At 41.6% G+C, this 20,277-nt stretch overlaps 1 protein-coding gene across 3 annotated transcripts in view; it reads right to left on the bottom strand.

Annotated features, from left to right (window-relative positions):
• chrm3a (cholinergic receptor, muscarinic 3a) overlaps window positions 1-19,374 on the bottom strand; it is a 129,420-nt gene extending 110,046 nt beyond the window's left edge. The window contains exon 1 of one of the 3 annotated variants that reach the window (XM_049600953.1): window positions 19,330-19,374. The gene's annotated coding sequence lies outside the window, so the exon portion shown is untranslated. Of the gene's footprint in view, window positions 1-2,340; window positions 2,389-6,518; window positions 6,900-19,329 lie in introns of those variants that run through there. The other 2 variants (XM_049600952.1, XM_049600954.1) reach the window with 2 other exon arrangements.
• Window positions 19,375-20,277: the final 903 nt, after the last annotated feature.

The raw sequence follows: 20,277 nt of genomic DNA, 5'->3' as shown, positions 1-20,277 counted from the left end.
GCTTTCTAAACATGATCATGCACTAGCTACTTTCAGGATCATTAGCTGTTGAGCATTATAAAACAATAGCCAATGCCAACGTGTCAGCAGGGAGTACTTGCTATCCTTAATAACACTTTGCAAGGAACAGTCCGTATGAAAAAAACCACAGAGTTTATTAAGAGGACTAAACACTCAGCTCAAACTGTTTACGAAGAGCACATTCTTGTTAAAAATGTGTTAGTTTATGTTCAAGAGCTACCGTGGATACTTTTCTGATAGATCATTGTGCTACAGTGAGAAAAGGAACGTACCGTATGTTTGAGTTTAATTTACGAAGCAATCTTTAATGCAATCAGTGCTGTGTGAAACTACATTAACTCAGAATAATAAACAAGCCATTGATGACGGCAACATTAATCGAACAAAGCAATACACAGTTGAATATTTAAAGGCTGGTTCAAGCCAAGTCAAACATCCATCATCGTGATAATTCCACCCTTTCTGTGTGTTACACCAGTCATTACGTGAGCCGGAGCTGGTGCAGACTCACCCTCTGTTACTAGTTTTTGACACACAGTATACATATTTCACCAGCGCTCTGAGATTCTCTGTTATCTTGTTCCCCAGCTCTTTTTCTCACTCTGTGTGTACACTACAGCTCTCTTTTACCTGGAATCCATCCCCCCGGACCTCTGCTGAAAATGATGGGAGGGCAAGTTGTTATTGATTTATTTGCTAAGCACAGATAGAGAGCAGTCATATATTAGACATGAATCTGAATTCCCTCAAGTGAGGTTTACATTGTCACGAGAGCAGATGTTAAGAGAGTGAGTCTGTCTGAGGGAGAGGCAGTGAAACATGACAGAGGGAGTGAGACAGACGGAGAGGGTGAAAGAGAAAGAAGGACTTAAAACTTGGACAAAAGAAAGAAAACATTAGAAGAGATGAAAAAAAAGCCTTAGTGTAAAGATTGCTGGTGCAGTGGAGTATACCAGCATGCTAGACATTTACAAACTGTATGGAAATACTGGTATGCGGGCTGCAACATTTACAGTTACGGTTGACAGATCCATATGTGCAGCCACCGGAGAGTTTATAAACCTAAAAGACCAACACTGACCTATGCACATAACACCGCTGACCTCAAGTCTGCCTCCGTAAATCACCCTTCCTTTTCCTGCCCAATACCCGACCTTTGAACTATATCTCACTTGCATTATCTTGATTTGTGTGTGTGTGGATTGCTGTGTGCTGAACATACACAATATCCTAAGGTAAACACGGAGCAGCCGTTGTTAACAGCCCAGAAGTGAGCACCTTATTGCCACCAATAAGGTGCAGCTCCAGCTAAGCTTATAACAGCTAGTAAAGGTCAGTGACTGATGAGTGTCAGTTTAACACATGTTATGTTAGCTATAAAAAGCCTTGATTGCATCCGTGGGGCGCCATCATTGCAAGTAATATAACCATAAGACGTCAAAAAAAAACCCCTGTAAAGTCAGTAACAAGTTATTTGCATTTGGCGGCAATATAATTATAATTAAACCCCTTCTGATGCAGTTGATCGAAATTAATGGCCATATAAAATATATTTTTGCTTAAAACATCCAGCTGTTTATTGAATAGGGCAGTTCCCAGAAAAAAATGTGGGTGTTGTATGCATTGTATGTTTAATACACATAATCTTATCAACGTTTCTAATGTGACCTGATATATAAGCTGTATTTGTCATCTAGAGGTGCAGGGGATGGTGGATGGCATGTTACCTAGGCGAGACCATCACAGACCACTGCTCCAGACCAACACACAACGAAACCAGTTGTGTTTTAGTGAGTCATTATTGTGTTTCCATCAGCTTTTTAGGCTCCAAATGCGTTTTGTAGCGACCTGTCTGTGTTTTTCCAGCAGCTTTTAGGCTTCAGATGTGGCTGTTTTGTAGCCACCCATTGGCGGGGATAGTGGCACAAAGAGTACTTGCTTTTACCGAAATATCACTGCTTTTCCTGTCGGTATAGTGACACAAATAGCAGTTGTTTTTTACTGAGAGATAGGAGCCTTTCCTGCTAGGACTTTGCCCCGAAAACCGGGTACTTTAAGCCAAAACATGATCTTTTCCTAGCCACAACTGTGTGGTTTTTGTGCCTAAACCGCACCCCACGTCAACCACAACGTAGTTCAAACAAAAAGTTTCAATGTAGCCACAACATAATAACATACAAATATAATGTATTGTAGTTTTCAGAAACATACGGGAAAGTCAGTGTCTTCCCAGCATTGGATCATTGAAGTGAAATAGGTGCAACAAACATGGTACAACAATAGTAGCTGGCAACAAAGACAAAGAAGCCGAGCACTCACCCCATAAGGCTTTACTGTAATCGCACCCTCATGCAGCTTGTCTACTTCCTGGAAGAACAAGGAAGGAGAGTAAGGCTGTATAAACACAGCTCTTTATGGACACCCTAATTGATCAGCCAATGATTGACAACTTTTTATCTAATGCTGAAATCACCTTTCCTGTCAGCTCAGGAGATTACTAGCACAAAGTCTACACATAAAAACTCTTCATTGGAGACATTTTAAGGCCATCCCCAGGGGAATTTGTGTGATTGTTTTAATGATTGAACTGAGATGGAAAAGTTTTCTGCCCATGTGCTGTCTAAAGATAGATGATGTGCTTTGCTCTGTTGTGGTCTGCATGGCTGTGAAAGTGGATTAAACAGGCTTTAACATCAAGACGAGCTCTAATGAAACCCAATGGGGGAGTTAGCCTGTCTGTTTGGCCAGCTGACTCCTGTAAAATACCCATCACTGTCTCCTGTTGCCGGCTCTAAAAGTAGCCTGGTGGTGCCAGCCAGTGCACACTTCGGCCTGAGGGCTACACTGGTTGATGCTTTTGTCTGGATCATACAGCAGCTGAGACTCTCTATCTCACCTGTGTTAGTCTTTGCTAGACTTATCGCTAATCATTATCATATCTTGATCAAAATAACCCAGTAATAAGTAGTATCTAAACGTCTCCTGTTAAACAATACCTGAATTCGATCCAATTTGTACCCAGATCTACAAAACTGTGACTATCTGTATGGTTTTGCTTGCAGCCAACCACTCAGCCAAGCATTCTTGATTTCATGCGACGTGATTGACCCACTACGACAGCAGCTACAATCCATATGGTCTGTGGTGTGGTGAAGAGCTTGGTGTATTTGACAGAGCTGGCAGTTCAGCCAACACATTCTCACTCCGACCTCGTCACATACTGACGTTTTTTCACGGACTTTCCACATCCAAATACGATGTGCTGGGTGCGTTGGTTGTTGACATTCTGGGACACCGTGTCAAGTTCTGCCTGTTACGTGCATTGTCTTCTTTGTCTTTCTTTTAACTCTTTCAAAATAAACGCACAATGTCGGTACAACAACACAAATTGCCTTTTTTTTTTGTTGCTGACCTTCTCTCAGGTGAAGGTCAAGCTTTGTTAGACCCATCCACCACCGCTCCCACCCACCCCACTCGTACTTTCGCCACCTTAACTTGTGCCACCACATTTATACAGGCACAGTTAAACTATACAGCAACCTGCCATGTAACATGCCTACATTAAAGGACACCATTTTTTGTTGGTTTCTGACACCACAAGTCACTGCCCAAGTCCAGGATTTCGATGACTTTGGAGTGAGACCAGGCTCGCTCAGCATGCTGGGATGCCACCAAAACATTCAAAAGAATAGTTACATGCCCGTGGCAACTAGTGGCACTTTATGCAACTGTATGATTCCACTCACATGATGGGTATCGAATGAAGCAGAAAAGAATTATCAATTGAAGTCCTCTTTAATATCAGTATCACTGATATTGGTACTGATATGGTATATTTAAATGATACCCAGCACTAGTTTTTGCCCAACACATCTGTCACATTTCCACTTAAAACCATATTCATACGTTTGCCTTAAAGAACCAAGATGACATTGTTGGAGATATGCTTATTTGCTTTCTTGGCAAGAGTTAGAGTTAGTACTGTAAATATGAAGCTACGGCCATGGCCAATTAGATTAACTTAACACAAAGAGAAGAATCAGGAAAAACAGCAATAGCCTGGCTCTGCTCAAAGTTTAAATCTGCCAAAAGCACCTCTAAATCTCTCTAATTAGTTTATTCCGTTCATAAACCTAAGTGTAAAATCGACAAGTTGTGGATTTACATGGGGTTTTCCAGGACCTCTTGGCTGAGATTAGTGACTTCCTGGAGTCCTGTTGTTTCTGTGAGGTTTACATTTTCAACACTAAACCATTGTTATTGTAAACTTCAATCAAATTACTTTATCATTTATCAATTCGCAAGTTTTCAGACAGTTGGCAGTTGAAATGCGTCTTTTCCTGAATCCATCATACACAAACAGAACAAACATGTTACAATGGGATGGTGCAGGTCAGCCATGAATGGCACCCCTGGAGCAGTTTGTAGGTTAGGTGTCTTGCTCAAGGACAACTCAGCAGTGTTCAAAGGGTGAACTGGCACCCCTCCAGCTGCCATTCCTCACTCGATACTTGATCCATATGGGGACTAGAAGCAGCAACCCTCTAGTTTCCAAGCCAAGTACCCACAAACGTGGCTACTACCACCTAGAAACAAACATGTTAAAACACTTAGAGGTGCCGGTGGACGTGCGTGAGGAAGCTGGAGAACCCGGAGAAAACTCATGCTAAAACAGGCAGAACATGCAAACTTGGCAGAGAAAGGCTCCTCCACCCAGGGTTTGAACCTGGAACCGTCTTGCTGTGAGGCGACAATGCTAACGGCTGCATCACTGTGCTGCTAAGCTTAGCTAATCTATTGATTGTAACTTAAAATCTACCATACAGGTATGAGAGTCTCTTAGCAAGAAAGCAATGAGCATATTTTTCAAAGCCATTCAAACACATTCCTTTAATGACTGAGCTAAATTGTAAAGAAAAAGCTTGACTTGAAGCGTCAGTACATTAGAGCAGAATGATATCATACATATTACTTACAAAAGCTAGGCTAACCTTGCACTTCTCAAGAAGGGACATTATTTTTTCGGCAGCATCAGTTAATATTCACCAGCTTGGCTCTCATAAACCAAAAGTATCTGTGCCAACAAGCCACCATGCGCAGCACCCACGCAGAACCACAGGTACAGCAGAAGGTAAAAGCAAAGACATTTGGAGCCATCCACACCAATGTCACAATGTACTATCCTCCACCCACGAGCCCATTTGGGAAAGTCATAATGATGATCAATATGGTGGTATCACTGCACAACATAACCATCTATCATGAGAGGTAAGCCTGAAAAAATACTGGTGAACCAGTATTGACCGGCGCACAAACAATACATCAAGCCATGAAAGCTCTGTTGCAGTTCACCCTTCTCTCTCCTCCTCATCCTCTCCTTCATGTGTCTCTTCTTCTGAATGTCCTCCACTGCGTCTGTCCCCACAGCAGGCAATGGAAAGTCATAATCATCTAAACACATTCCTGCTCCACCTTTAACAGACTTGTAACAGACCGTGCGTTCACCATGACACAGAACTTGACTGCACTGTTCCCTAACAATGGCTTTGTTGACATATTGATACAAAAACACGCCAGTTGTGTTGATATATGCAACATATTAAAATGTTGAACTATCGAGGGGTTTGCAGTCACGGTGGAATACTTTATGATTCATATATGGCTACTGTATTGTCACACTCTCACTCTGGCTACTGTGATGAATAGCTGCAGCCGTGGACGAAAAGGAAAATATTTGCACCATGGCACAGATGCCATTCCCTCTGCTCTTACTCATTATCCAGCACAATGTCAAAGTACCCCCAGGTCACTGAGAGGGAACATTCCTTCACATTGCCATCTATGGGCATCATAAATAAACAGTCACCCCAAATCATGAAAGCCTTCCACTAGCCATGTAAGGACACAATTAATTTCCTCCTCTGTCCACAGCAGTGCTGGAACAAATACTTTATCTGATCACCATAATAATAATAATATTAAACGTGCCACAAGAGGGAGAATACGCATGAAAAACCATACCCTTTAGTGACAATCCTTTTCTTCTTTTTAATTAACTTTCGCTTTGTTGGATCCAAGACATAAATTCAATATTTTTTACATGTTTTTAATTAACTTCACAAATTTACTGGAGAAACCACGTAGCCTTTTCAGAGGAGAGGCATCAGAAGAGTGCAGGGCGCACAGGGGTTGGGCAGGGATGCTGAGCCGGACAGTGGGGGAAGAGCAGCAGCACTTGTTTGCCAAACTTGCATTTAAATCAACATTACACAGGAGCTTGCAATGATATTCTAATGCAGAATATGAGAATGAACACAAGCACAATAAATCAGTGATCTTCAGTTGCGTCTGGAACTTCAAAGCGCAGCGTTAAGCGGTGGAAAGCGTGCAAAATGAAGCAGCTGGGAATCCGTACAAGGAGTAAAGGAGAGGAGCACATACTTTGCTGTGACACAGTATTAATAAAACTTTAATTTTTCTGTCTAATTTTCACCTACCTCATAATAATCAATAGCGCGCGGGTCAAAAGCAGCACAAGTAGATGGGAAAATGGCAATCCAGTCAAACTTGTCACGGGTCCATGTTTGGCACAGCAGCAGTACGGCAGTCCAATCTAGTCACATCTGAGGCAGCGCTAACGGTACACAGCTAACGAGGCTCGCCTTCTACCGTCACCGAGCCGTAGATTGGGCGGCGATGCGAGGAGCACCGCGGGATCTCCAAGGGCGCACGAAGGATCACTGCGTCAGGATTGGCCAGAGCGGCCGTGACGCACCGGCAGGTGGCACACCCGGCGAATAAAAAAGTCCAGATTCATTCATAGATAATAGCTCTGGGAACTGCAGGAGCTCCACACGCACACTGGCAGAGAAAGCCGACAAACTCCACGGGAGACACACAAGATCAAAATGGTCAGGGTCCTCCTCGTTTCATCTGTGGCTCTGTACAAGCTGAGTCTGTGCTATTTCCGTTTTAATAATGGGACAGTGTCATCACCCAAAGCTTCAAGCTGTTTCATCTGGCACAGAATACTGAGCTATTTCACTTGGCACACGAAATGTCCTGTTTTCTAATTGCAGTCTGTTTCCAGAAATGACTCCACTGCAATTTAAAAAACACAAAAGAGCACTTCTATTCTTCTGCAGGCTAATTATCTGTTACACACATTAAAGAAGCCAAAATAAGTCTAAATGATGTGGTTATTAAATTTTTTTTTTAGCAAGTCTTACTGATGGGATTCAGGGGCACTCAAAAAAGCAAATAGCAAAGGAGGAGGGGAAAAAGAGGAAGAGGAAGGCAGCAGCATCAAAGTGAAGATGTAGCCTGTATCCAGAGACACTTATTGAAAAATCATCACTCCACTCGTTTATTTCACCCAATGTGTGACCAAAAAAAACCAAGGCAAGTGGAAACAGAGTGTATTTTGACACTTGTCTGAGTGTAATTCAAGGAGCCAAGGCAAATGTTTTAATAATTTTTTTTATAAACACAAATAAGGAGTGAGTGGTAATCCTTGGAGGAATGTGTAAGCCAATTACGACTGGCTGCAGGGACTTGTGGAATGGAGCCTCAGAGCTTCCTGCTCAGACTCACTGCAGACCCACGGACCATATTTCCTGTTCCCTGTACGCGGGGCAACATTTCTATGAAAATACAGAACAGTTAGAGACATGAATAGGATATCGTGCCGACTTCCTCTGCCATTTACAGGGCTCTCATCATCCTAATGCCTTGTGGGCTATTTGACACAGTGTCTGTGTGTACTTTCCCATCAGCGGCTTGTTTGCATCCTGCGAGTGGGGAACCAGTTCTTTCCATCTGGATGCTGGACGTGTATATGTGTGTGTGTAGAGGCTTACATAATATTGCGAGTGTTGTAAGTAGATGAGAAGGATGGCTTAGACACTTGCTGATCTGGTTGGTTATTGGAGTTCACGTTGGGTGTGCTGTGTACTTTCCTGTAGCCCTGTGGATATTTGCTAATCTGAGGGTATTAAAAGAATCTTGCATACTTTGCAAAGATGTAAAGAAGAGACGCAAGAGACAAATAAATCAAGGTAGAATGAAGGCAAATATTGACATAAAAGCCAATTTGTTTCATTTCAATGTTGACTACGCCCGGGCTGATAGAGCAAACATTGCAAATGAAGGCTGCAAACAATATCAGGGACTCTGGGGATAACCTACAGCAGTGATCACTGCATTATATAAGCTGCACCTGAAGTGTTAACAGCATGCAAATTGAGAAATATGTAATAAAATTAAGTGTCAGATACCTCCAAGTGAGACACATAGTTAGTGTGGTGTCTGGATATATTTTTCACATCATAAATAATAAGATGGTAAAGAGACCCCAGTCAGTGGTTCTAGTCCAGCACACCTGCTATGTGGGCCTCGACAAACACACACTCTAAGCTGAGCCTCAACATTCACCTTCCTGCAATTTCACACTGTCTGATTCCTCAAGAACTGCATGAACACACTGATAACCAAGTCACAGTAGCCCACTGGTCTACACAGACAGTTTTCACCGCATAATGGCTTCTCCCATCCAACTCCCACTCTGAAGAGTGTCAACAAAACACCCGTTAACAAAGATATAACGCGGAAAGATTGAAATAACTTCTCAGCTACATAAATGCTAAAGACGTATTTGCTTTTGTGCTGAAATATTCAAGGTTTCATCTCAAACATGAGCGCAAGTGTTAGATTCTTACACAAAGAGTACTGCGTCTCTTTTAATGATGTATGGGAAATAAAATTCAATGAAATGGAGAAAAATGTTTTGCCCACAGGGTGCACCACAGGCCAAGAGGCGCAGACAACTGTGAGATGAACACGTAGTCAGAGAAAGTCTGGTGTTTGTGTTAGTGACTGCGTACACAGCCTATAAAAAATATATGATTGAGGATCATACTGCAAAGAGTTGGGGTTTTTTCTGAAATAAATTCACACTGAACTAGATCTGCAATGATGTCAGTAACCAATTAACAGTAAAGTAGTCTGCAACTATTTTGATAGATGAATAACCGTTGTAGGCAGTTCAGTTTTTATTTTCTTCAAGCAAAAATCCCAAATATTTGATGCTTTTCTTTGTAATAAATGATAGTAAACTGAACATCTTTGGGTTATGGGTTATTGGTCTGAAAAACAAGACGTTTGAGGACATCACCTCAGGCTGTGGGAATTTCTCACAGGCATTTTTCACTATTATCTGACATTTTATTGACTAAAGGAATGATCAAAACTGATGGAAAGGTTGATCAAAAATGAAAATAACTGTTGGCTGCAGCCCCACATCATGTTGTTGCACATTAATACAGATTCAGCAGCTCAGTTGTTTGTAAATAATTCACTACAAACTGTGTCAACAAGAGCTGAGAATTCGTATTTGTATTTTGGAAAATGACATGAAATGAAGAGAAGTGATGTAATAGATAAAGTTTTTGTTACATGATAGAATAAAGTTATTACAGTTCTGTGAGGATAACAGTAAACCCAATTTCTTTATTGCTGCATCTTGAGATAGAAAATGTTCACAGCTTCTTGCACAGAAAGGATACACCTCGGCTGATCGTTAAGGTATGACACTGTATGAAAAAACACTTTGAATGATACCAGAGAGGTTTCAGAAATGCAATATTCTCCTGTGGACTTCTTATTTTTGCTTGAGTAACAGCGTTTGATGGGGAATATACCAAAAAGAGTCAGTTTGACCTGAGCAAAACCTGAAGCTTTAAAATTCACTGGATAGGCTCTATTTCATTTTAATATTTGGTCCTTTCAGAGAAAAAAAGAAGAAAAGTCACGACATGAAAACATCATGCATCGTTGCTCCAAACCATGAAATGCTTTATAGTAACCACAGCTGGGGTTATTCTAGGTTACAGTGAGAGAAACTAGCCTGCCTGATCCTACATTTCTGATTTCACAGCATGAGTAATTTCCCCTGATGATTACAGCTCAGACATACTGTTAGAAAGCTTTAAAACCTCATGTTGGCAAATATTCCTGGAAAAACACATCTGCGCTGATGAACAAATTACTATCACTAAGAACTAATTATCATATTTTGTACATAACCACACTTTTAATATGCACACAAGCAGCATGTACAGAAAGAAAAAACATGTAATCTTATATTTTGATGCCGGCTGGGCGCTGATGCTGATGACATATTGAATAGCACCAGCCTTTGATTTTCTGGAGGGCTTTTCAATTTAGAAAGAATGTTTTTTTCCCCAAAAAATAATTAGAAGCTAACACCCTCTGGGTGAATTCTGCGTGTGTGTGTGTTTCCAGTGTGTCCATGTCCTTCCTTGACATGTGCAATGTGATAATGGCATCTGAATACTAATGAGGTGTTGGATTATCAAGCATTCCCAGCTCTACATTGCTTTCTCATCATTCTTCCCACCCCCCAACATCACTTTCATTCAAACTGTTTTTCTTACCTCAAGCGTACACATTCAGCTCAGCATTTTCCCTTTTATAGGCATCTTTTCATCCCTCCCTTCACATGAATAAAGAAAAAACCTAAATCCTCTCACGATGTCCAAAGAATTCTGCATTTTCGGGGGCCTTTTTAGCACTGACCTTGATCACAGCCTGACTTGTCATCCCCACTGTCATCCCTGTCCCTTAGCAAGTTGTTAGTAGAATATACAAGTAGGCCTGGCCTCTCACTGTCTCCCTGCAGAACTTATTTGCCATACGGCCTGTCATTGGGATCGTCAGTCCTTCACCATGAAAGCTCTTCAAAGTGAAGATTGCTACACAAAATATCTGGCTGCATATTTCTCATTACCGCACCACGCATGCTTTGAAACTACTCATCCAAACTCAGACAAGCCGAAATCACTGGAAACAAGACTAGGGATTGCAGTGCGTCAAGATATTCCCATTCTGGCTTAAGCTTGTGTCTCAACATTTCATTTATGGGGGAACCATGGGGAGGGCAATCAGTCAGTAATCGCTCAGAGGTCAACAGCCTGTGGTTAGAGCTTGTGCAAGTTGTGACAAACAGTAATCACAATCAAACAGAGTTAAAGAAAATGTGCTTCCTCAGACACATGCTATAAATCAACAGCTCTGACTCACAGGTTAGTTAAGGTTCTACTTGAATTGAAGGACAGAGACGCACCTCAAGTTTGGATTTAGAAAACATATGGGTAATGAAGAGAGAAGTGATTATAGAAAAGATGAGAGAAATGGCACACACCTGCATGGCACATATGCATCTTCAACACATTCTCACTCCGACCTCGTCACATATTGACATTTGGTTTCCACGTCCATATATGTCATGCAAGGTACGCGTTGGTTGTTGACGTTCTAGGACACCTTGTCACGTTCTGCCTGTTACATGCACTGTCTTCTTTCAAGATACACTTTCATTTTAACAGGAAATTTAACATCTACATACTGTCTCTTTCAAAATAAATGCACAAATTGAGATTTTTTCTCCTTCAACAACAAAGGCACATGGTTGGGTTTAGGGAAAAACAACAGGGTTCGGCTTTAGAATCTCACGGGACACAAACACCCACTCGGACTTTCGCCACCTTATCTTATGTCCTTGTCCCACTGCGCTTCCCCCTGACGCCGCCAAGCACCGTTAAACTATTGCAGCAACCAATCATGCCAACGTTAAAGGATGCCTTTCTTCAATGTTTTCTGACTCCGCAAGTCACTGCCCAAGCACCGTACTTTGACCTTAGTCCTTTTTAAAAACAATGGATCCGTGATTTCAGACAAAAGCAGCTTGTTATTTCCAGCCAGGAGCTGCCCAATTTACAGACTGACATAACAACTATCACTGCCAGATTTTACCAGAAAGCAAGCTAGCTGGTTAAGCTAATGTTAGTTCTGTGTCTCCAGCTGCCTTTTTTGAGTCTTGTTTTAAAAGAAGAAAACTCAATCGACAAATACCAATGCATTGTCAAGGTCTCAAGGCAATACACAGGGCAGCCTCTAGTGTCTCTATGTGATGCGTAGCTGGAACACGGTAGAACACATGGTTAACGTTGTAAAATAGTTGCAGTTAGGTTCAGAAAAATCGACCATGTTTTGGTTCACAATAAGTATTTTTTTTTTTACATTATGTAACCTCATGTAAATATGTCACAAGTGACATCAGTGCGAGACGACCATGTGTAAATTGCATAATGTTATCTTAAAATAACATTGACTATTGGTTTCCCATGATACACAAACAGCGGTCTCCTAGGTGAAAGTCCAGCTTTGTTTGTGGACTTCCTCGCTCTTAATACTTGTGTTACTGCAGCTCAGTTTACACTGGAGTTAGTTAAAACCCCAGTGTGTCTCATAAAAATGCTAAATTGTGCCTTTGGCATCTATATCACATGTAGAGTGACAAAGCAACAGTTTTTGATGACCTGGGAATGAAAACAGGCTGGAATCCTATGTAAATATACACTACATGGCTACACACATGAACTCAAGATTGAGGCTAAGGCTGCATGTCCCAGCAGCCTCATAAGTTAATGATTCACTAAAAAGACATGGGCATAAAGGAACACAGTGAGAGGCAGGTTGAAGAAGAATCTGCAGAGGTTGAGCTATTCTGACTTTTAGTCACAAAAACCCTGGATCCTTCACTTCTTGATAGCGTCTTTCATTAGATTATCCCCGACTGACAAACACCTACATTTCTCCACACCTCAAGTTTGTAACACTTGAGTCTCAGGCAAAATCCCTATAATAGTTTTCCAGGCTCTAGAAAACTCCCCAGAAAACATTAAATTTCTATTCTTTCCACAGGCTGAGTTGTTCTCCGTATGACAAGCAAATTGATCTTCATGGGTGACACGGTGGACTGCCACTTTAAAATGCAAACAACTTTGAGTTTGTTTGTTGCTTTTCCCCTTCCTGTCATCAGTCATTGCCTCACATAACATCACTCTGATCCACAGCCACATGATAATTTTATGTTTTCTTAATAACCAAATGCTGTCATTGTCAGACTCAAGGTGAAGAGGCCGTCGCCAGCGGTTCATTGTGATGCATGTTACAAAGTGTCCTTCATAAAATCCCACATATTCTTCTCAATGCAATCAGACGAAATCAAAATGACTGCTGAAGTGAACTGAGGAGACACATACAAAACAGTCTTTAAGTTGACAAACACAATCAGTCACCCCCAGACTTTCCTTGTTTCGCCCTGATTTCTGCTGGTCCCATCTGTCACCAGTCAGCAGCTATTCAGTCAGAACAAAAGTCAGATTATTGAGGGTTTTAATTATGCCAAAGGCCTAAGCTAATTAATTATCACTATCAGTGGTATGGAACATCCCTTTAGATAAAGAAACCAAATCTAATTATCTTTTGACCTCTCTCTCTTTCCCCTCAGTAAGCTCCTCAGCAAGTGTACAGTCAACACATGACATGCATGAACTTGAAAGTCAGACATTAATATTCTGCGAAATTTCCACTGCAGAACTCTCCAAATAAATCGTATTCGCAGGCATTCATTGTCTCGCTAACACACAGGGGAGTAGGAGCTGAAGCTTTTCCATGCTTGAGATAACTTAGCAGCATGGCTCAGAGCTTTGACAGACCCAGTTGGACTGACTCGAGCCATAAAAAAAAAAAAACAAAAAAAAAAACAAAAACGGGGCTTTCCCCACATCCAACAGCACAATACATAAATCACTTGTTTGTATCAGCATGCCACGGACCGACCACTTGTTCACCAAGCTGCTTTGTCTCGCCTCCCTGAGTCCCAGCTCCACTCCTTTCCTAATGATTTACCAACTGTGCACCTGGTTAGTCAAATACCGATCTTCCAATATTCATAAAAGAAAGACACCCAGCGGGGGTTTTACTGGGTACAGTTGAAAACACAAGCACTCATGGGCCGTGTGTGTGTGCCTGTGATAAGGAATGAGAGTGTGACAGTGAGAAAACAAACGATAGAAAAACAAGTGGAGGGATGGATAGTAACGGAGCACAATTTCTGAGTTTTGAACCCTTATATGTACTGGATAATAGCTGAACCTCAAGGGCAATATGAGGGTGTTCATCCTTTTTGTCTCTCGAGCAGATTCTTGGCTCGGTTACTGAATTGAACATACAGACGTCCAGATGTTAAAAATCCCAAAGAGATCTAAGGGAAGGGAGTAATAATCAAGATAAGCTAAGGCAAAGGGATGCAGAGTAATAACGAATTAGTGTGTGTGCGTGTGTGCTGCCTGCCCACACATACTGCACAGGTCTGCCTGCATGTCTACCTTTAAGCACCCAAATTTACTCTGTTTATCTCTTTGCACTTATACAATCAGGTTAAGTGCTGATAAATATCCTCCTGCTCCTCCTCGGCCCTTGAAAGAAAGACCACATCTGGTCTTGGCTGTTAGACTCATATTAGCTCTTCATGCAAGACTAATCAGAGCCATCCCAGCCAGGCTTATAGGATAATGCTGGATCATACTGTTTCGATGGACTGGGAAACAGTTCATCACGTCTCATTACCTCATGAGGACACTGTGATATCTGCACTTAGCTAATGTAAATCAAACTCTACTAGAGGTGACATTATTGAGCAGCATACGTTTTATGATTGCACAGGTCGTGAACATATTCAAAATTCATTTAGGACTAATCTTTGTTATTTTAGGAACAAGACTAACTGGATATTCACTTTAAGAGCAAGAAGTGAGTGGTGCTTGCTGTAAGTGCTACTGCAGCATTCGGTCTGTTCATCCTTAACTGACTCTGACCTCCACTCCGCTCTCTCTGTCCTCAGAACCAGCCGTCTGTCAGCAGCAGCTACGGAGGTGCTGAAAGGACAGTGGCCGACGAAGTTGTCTTCACTTGGCTGCCAGACAGCAGAAATTTAAAAAAATGTTTTTCGAGTAGGTTCCATGAGGAGTATAAAGGAGGAAACCATTAATGTCTTTATTTATTTATTGACTGATTCCAGGGTGCTGTGCGCCAACATGCACGTCAGTGTGGATTGATACCTTTGATAAAATTAAAGCAGATCTGTTCCTTGAGACGAGAAAGTGAAGAAGTTAAAGAAACTGTATGCAAAATTCATAACATAAGTGCAAACCACTATGTGCTATGTGAAGATAAAGTGAAGTAATGGTGTCCTGAGCAGAGAATGAAGTCACGCTCCCTCTGTGTGTGTTGTAATCCGAGCATCTCTGTTTTTGTTGTGCGGCCGCACATGCATGTTAGTGCCCCTGTGTGTGTTCCACAGCAATTATACAGTCCTTACTGCTGATATTGGAATGGCAGTGTCACAGAAGTATCGTGCCCACCTTCCAGTCCCCCCCCCAAGGTCACAATATAAGCTCTGTCAGGACTGTTGCCATTTTTAGCACTGTTGATTGGGTTAGCAACTTAGCTGCTAGCCTGGGCTCAGCCATCTTCATGTTGAGAACTATGTGCAGACTATCGTGCCCCAGACTCACAATGACAGTGTTCACCATTGCTGTTAAGCAAGTGCTAGACATAAAGTACAGCTGAGGTTGATGTCAATGACATTAGTTTTGGAGGTAAAAACCTCCAGGAAGGAAGTGTGCCAGACTTTGAAACCAATATAACATAGTGGCCAATTAGTTTAACTACTTCCGGGTCTGTCTCTTGATGCCACTGGACCCCAGAAGACTTTTTCCTGTACACTTAAATTGAAAAAGAGACATCTGAAAATTACTGTATTGCTTTTTTGGAGCGTCACAACCCCCCTGAAATGACCTGATCCATTTGGTCTGATTTAACCATTTTGACTCCATTCAAGTGAGCAGATTGCTAAAGCGGAAGTAGCCTGCTTGGTCGGTGGCAGTCTGTAGCACACTTGCTCTGTGGGTCCAATCATACAAATGATCTAGGTAATTTTGCACCAGGGAAATATAACTTTTTTGGCTTCATGCACCACTGAGTCACCCATATGGAAAAATGGGGCTTCGTTTTCTACCCTGTATCCAGTTCCCTTTATACAACCATGGTTTTTATTCATAAAACAGTATTAAATATAAATTTTACTGCAATTTCAACCTGATGAGACCAGAGAAAGAGTTAAGAGATCAGAGAGTTATTACAATTCATCCTAAGAGGGACATAAATGTGTGTACCGCCAGTCATGTCGACCATCCAATACTTTTTAAGACATTTCTGTCAAAGCAACCAACAGCTAGTCAAGGCAGTGCTACAAGAAAAGTCAGGGGATCACGAAAGCCATTAGGATTTATCCTCTGTGGACCATCAATAACTGTACCAAATTCCATCCCAAACCATCGGACAGCTGTTGAGATATCTCATTTCGGACCAAAGGAGTGGACTGATCCACCAACGTTGCCAATTGTGGCTGCGGTGCTACTGTAGCTAAAAAAAATGGAATTCATATAATGTCTGAAAAAGGTCTAAATTCTTCAGGGATAAAACCACTGTGTATGCAATGCACTAAACAAACTGTATACCCTACTCTTATTAATTATTCAACAAGATTCAAGACCTTTCGTACTCGTGACACTGAGCAGAGTCCCAGTTGACAGCTCATTGATAAATGATTCAATACTGCACACTCATGTATTTAGATTGAAAAATGAACATATCATGTATGTACAGTATCACGGTAAAAATGGGTCTGGCAGAAACATGTCTCACAGCTGAGCAGAGCAGTCTATTGCCCACGACAGACAACACAACGCAATAAAGATACACACGGTTTCAGGTTATTAAAATTGGCAGGCTGTTTATCATGTCCCTCTGGGTGATAAACACAGAGAGAGGTGAGTGGAGAAGATAGAGAGGAAGAGGAAAAACAACAGAGAATGTCAGTTATTCTCACTCTACAATGTATTCAGCCTCTGTATGAAGACGCTATCTTTTAAAGCCAGTGTAGATGACACTTTCACTTTATTTCCAACCAGTGTGGAGAAACTCAGAAACTCAACTTCTGTGTTTATACTTTTGAACGCTGAAAAGGCCAGCAGTGGTCTCCTTCCTCCAGTATCTCAAAATAAGTTTCTCGCTTCAGTGGAAAATGTGACCGTATGGTTTTTTGATCAAAAAACTCCCCCACCAGCACACATTCTTTAGATACAGATTTAGAGATTTGATTATAAAAAGATTAAAAAAAAGCTCCACCCTCAGTTAATTAAAAAAGTTGATTGGATACAAAACACCCCAAGTAGATGTATTGGCCTCCAAATTGCTTCTGAGTCTCAAATAGTGAATTAGTAATACTGGCAGATTTGCCTTTGTATTTCAGTTAATTCAGGCCCATGTATATACCACCAAGAGAGATGGGAATGACTGGAACAGAAATGATGCATCAGAACCAACTTTACAGTACATTTATCAATGAATAAAATATAACTAGTAGCCTCAAACTGACTCTGAATTGGAGGCTGGTCCCCTGATAACAAGCATTATGCATTTTTTGTAAATTTCAGCTTGGTCGTCATTTTCCTAGTTTTCATGCTATTAAGATGCAGCTCCAGTTATGGTTTATGGACTTACATTTGTACAGCCGCTTTCAAGTCTCCTGACCACTTAAAGCGCTTCTACATTACATTACGTCACATTCACCCATTCATACACGGTCATCACTGGTCGCCGATGCTACCACACAATGTGCCACCTGCTACTCAGTTAATCATTCACACGCACTCACAGATTGGGGTGCAGTGTCTCACCCAAGGGTAATCTGACATGATGGCTGGGATTCAAACCACCGATCTTCTGATTAGTGGATGACCCGCTCTACTGTCTGAGCCACAGCTGCCCATTTAGCTGAGAGTTGCTCTCCAATAGACCCTTAAAGGCCAAAGCAAGCTCCAAAAACTGGATTATTTTGACCTGCATTGTCGCAGAGCCTGCATCTCAGCCTGCATTTAATTTTTCAACTATTCATGGCCACTTGTCTCCCAAGATATTAAAGTTTGTGAACGATAAAATAAAATAAAATAAAATAAAAATAAAGTAATGATCACTGAAGCCAACCACTTTTACAAAAGATTGGAGAAATCCACTGCTAAAATATTATTGAAACACACACACACTGTGATGCAACAAGATCCCACTGTTCACTTGTACACAACATCACTGTGAAGGAAAAACTGTCAGTTAGCAAAACAAGGAAGTTTGCCTTATGAGAAAAAAGTCCTTGTGCGTGTTGTCACAGCTGTAATAAACAAATAAGGAAGTGCTTTGTGTGAGCGGTATCAAAAATCACACCATATGGACCATAATAACTGATATGCAGTAATAACTGTTTGACCATAGTTATTTAAACAAATGTAACTTGATGGTGCATGGATGGGTGGATTAATAAATAAGCACATGGATGAAAGTCACAAGTGTGAACAGAGTTGGCTGAACATCTATTTTAAGGCTGAAGCCTCTCATGTCAGCAGAGCTCTGAACGTTTTCACATCTCTCAGGTAACTCTACAACAAAGCTGCACTTTGGCTGCCCTTTCCTTAAGCACATTCTCCTGAAAGGCAGTAAATGCAATGTGTGTGTGTGTGTGTTTTTATCACTTGGTGGGCATCACTGCAGGTCAGCACAGTCAGTGCTTGGGGACTAAAACCTTTGTGAAGACTTAAAGGGAAATTTCGGTTTATTTCAACCCGTCTCCTATCGTCCTAAATTTGTTTCAAGTCACTAGTGACACAGAAATAATAATTAGCATGTTAGCCGTTAGCCTAGATACAGCCGTAGCGTCAGACCTGTTAAAACGTAATTGAACGGGCATCCTTTCAAGTGCAAAGTTAGTCCACTAAACAAGCTTTTTTTTCCACAAAGACCGCCTCATATCGTTAGGATAAATGTCAGATAACATATAGAAAACGACATGTAAATGTGTTGTCTTACCTTACCGGTGTGGTGCCATGTTTGTTGCTTACCGTTTAGCTAAGGCTGCAACCGCTCCCATTCCTTGCAACAGAGGCATTCCTCTTCTGTGGGCACTGGGACACAGCATTCACAGGTAACGTTACACCGCCAATCTCCAGAGCTAAAGCCTTCCAGCAGCCATTCCTCCTCTGTCGTCCTCTACCTGTTGTGCCTCTCTCTCTCTCCCCCTCCGTTCTTCAATTTCATGAAGCTCTTCGTCAGTGAATTCTGGCTCAAAATAAATATTTGTATGTCACTAGTGACTTGAAACAAATTTAGGACGATAGGAGACGGGTTGAAATAAACCGAAATTTCCCTTTAAATCCTGGTCACTCAAAATACAACCCCAAAAAATACCCTTGAAGAGACGCTACAGGTATGTTCTGTGAATGCATGTGAGCATGTATGTGTGTTCGTGAGTGTGCGTGTGTGCAATCATACCACTAAACCACCGTGCCAGGATCCCGATGTGTTTACGATCACGCCTCTCTGTTATTGGTTCTGCATCAAGGACTGCCAAGATACTGCCACCACTGGGAAAACTGACACAGCATGTAGTGCAGGTGCAAAAATCTGGGAGGGACAGTGCCTGCACAGAGAGGCAGGGACAAAAAGGCAAGATGGAAGGAAGAACAGAAATAGAGTCAGACACCAACGCACTCATGCATGAATGCACAGCAATCTTCTCTTGTGATTTAACTTAAAAATAAACTTGAAATGTTCAGTACAATAATGGACATTCTGGAGGAAGTGGGACAGTGCATCAGTACCAAAGGAAATCCAAATGACCACTTCCACACATTGACAGCTCCACACTGCGGATGTACTGTGCGCTGAAAAGGCCTTTTGCCACATCCAAAATTAAAATGTACTTCAAAGTCCTTTATCTTTGTGAGTTTGAAGATTCTTTCTCAACCTTGGAAATAGCAACTTAAAGGGCCAGTTCACACAAAATCAAAAGTACATATTTATCCTCATACATGTAGTGATATGTATCAATATAGATTTTTGGTGTGTGTTGCAGAGCGTTGGAGATATCGACCGTAGAGATGTCAACCTTCTGTTGAACATAATGGAACAAGATGGCACTTAGCTTGTAAAGTATAGAATGACCTCAAAATTTCCACGATGGAATAAAATAATAATAGTAAATAAATAGTGATAAAAAAGTAGTGTACTGTTATGGCCATGGTCGTACCCCAGAAGATTCCCTAGCGTTTCTACTTCCTTGTGATCCCAGTGCTCCTGTCCGTATCTCTCTCTGTTTACTGTTCCTTGTGTGTCTGTGTTGGCGTGGTCTTCCTTCCTCATTCTCCCGGTACTGCTCATCATGCACACCTGTCTGCAGTCGACTCATCACCTCTCCCAGTCTGCTCACCTGCCTCTCAT

The sequence above is a fragment of the Epinephelus fuscoguttatus genome, linkage group LG16 (assembly GCF_011397635.1).
Source record: "Epinephelus fuscoguttatus linkage group LG16, E.fuscoguttatus.final_Chr_v1".
In the NCBI taxonomy this organism is placed as follows: domain Eukaryota; kingdom Metazoa; phylum Chordata; class Actinopteri; order Perciformes; family Serranidae; genus Epinephelus; species Epinephelus fuscoguttatus.
This window is presented reverse-complemented; position numbering and strand designations above follow the sequence as displayed.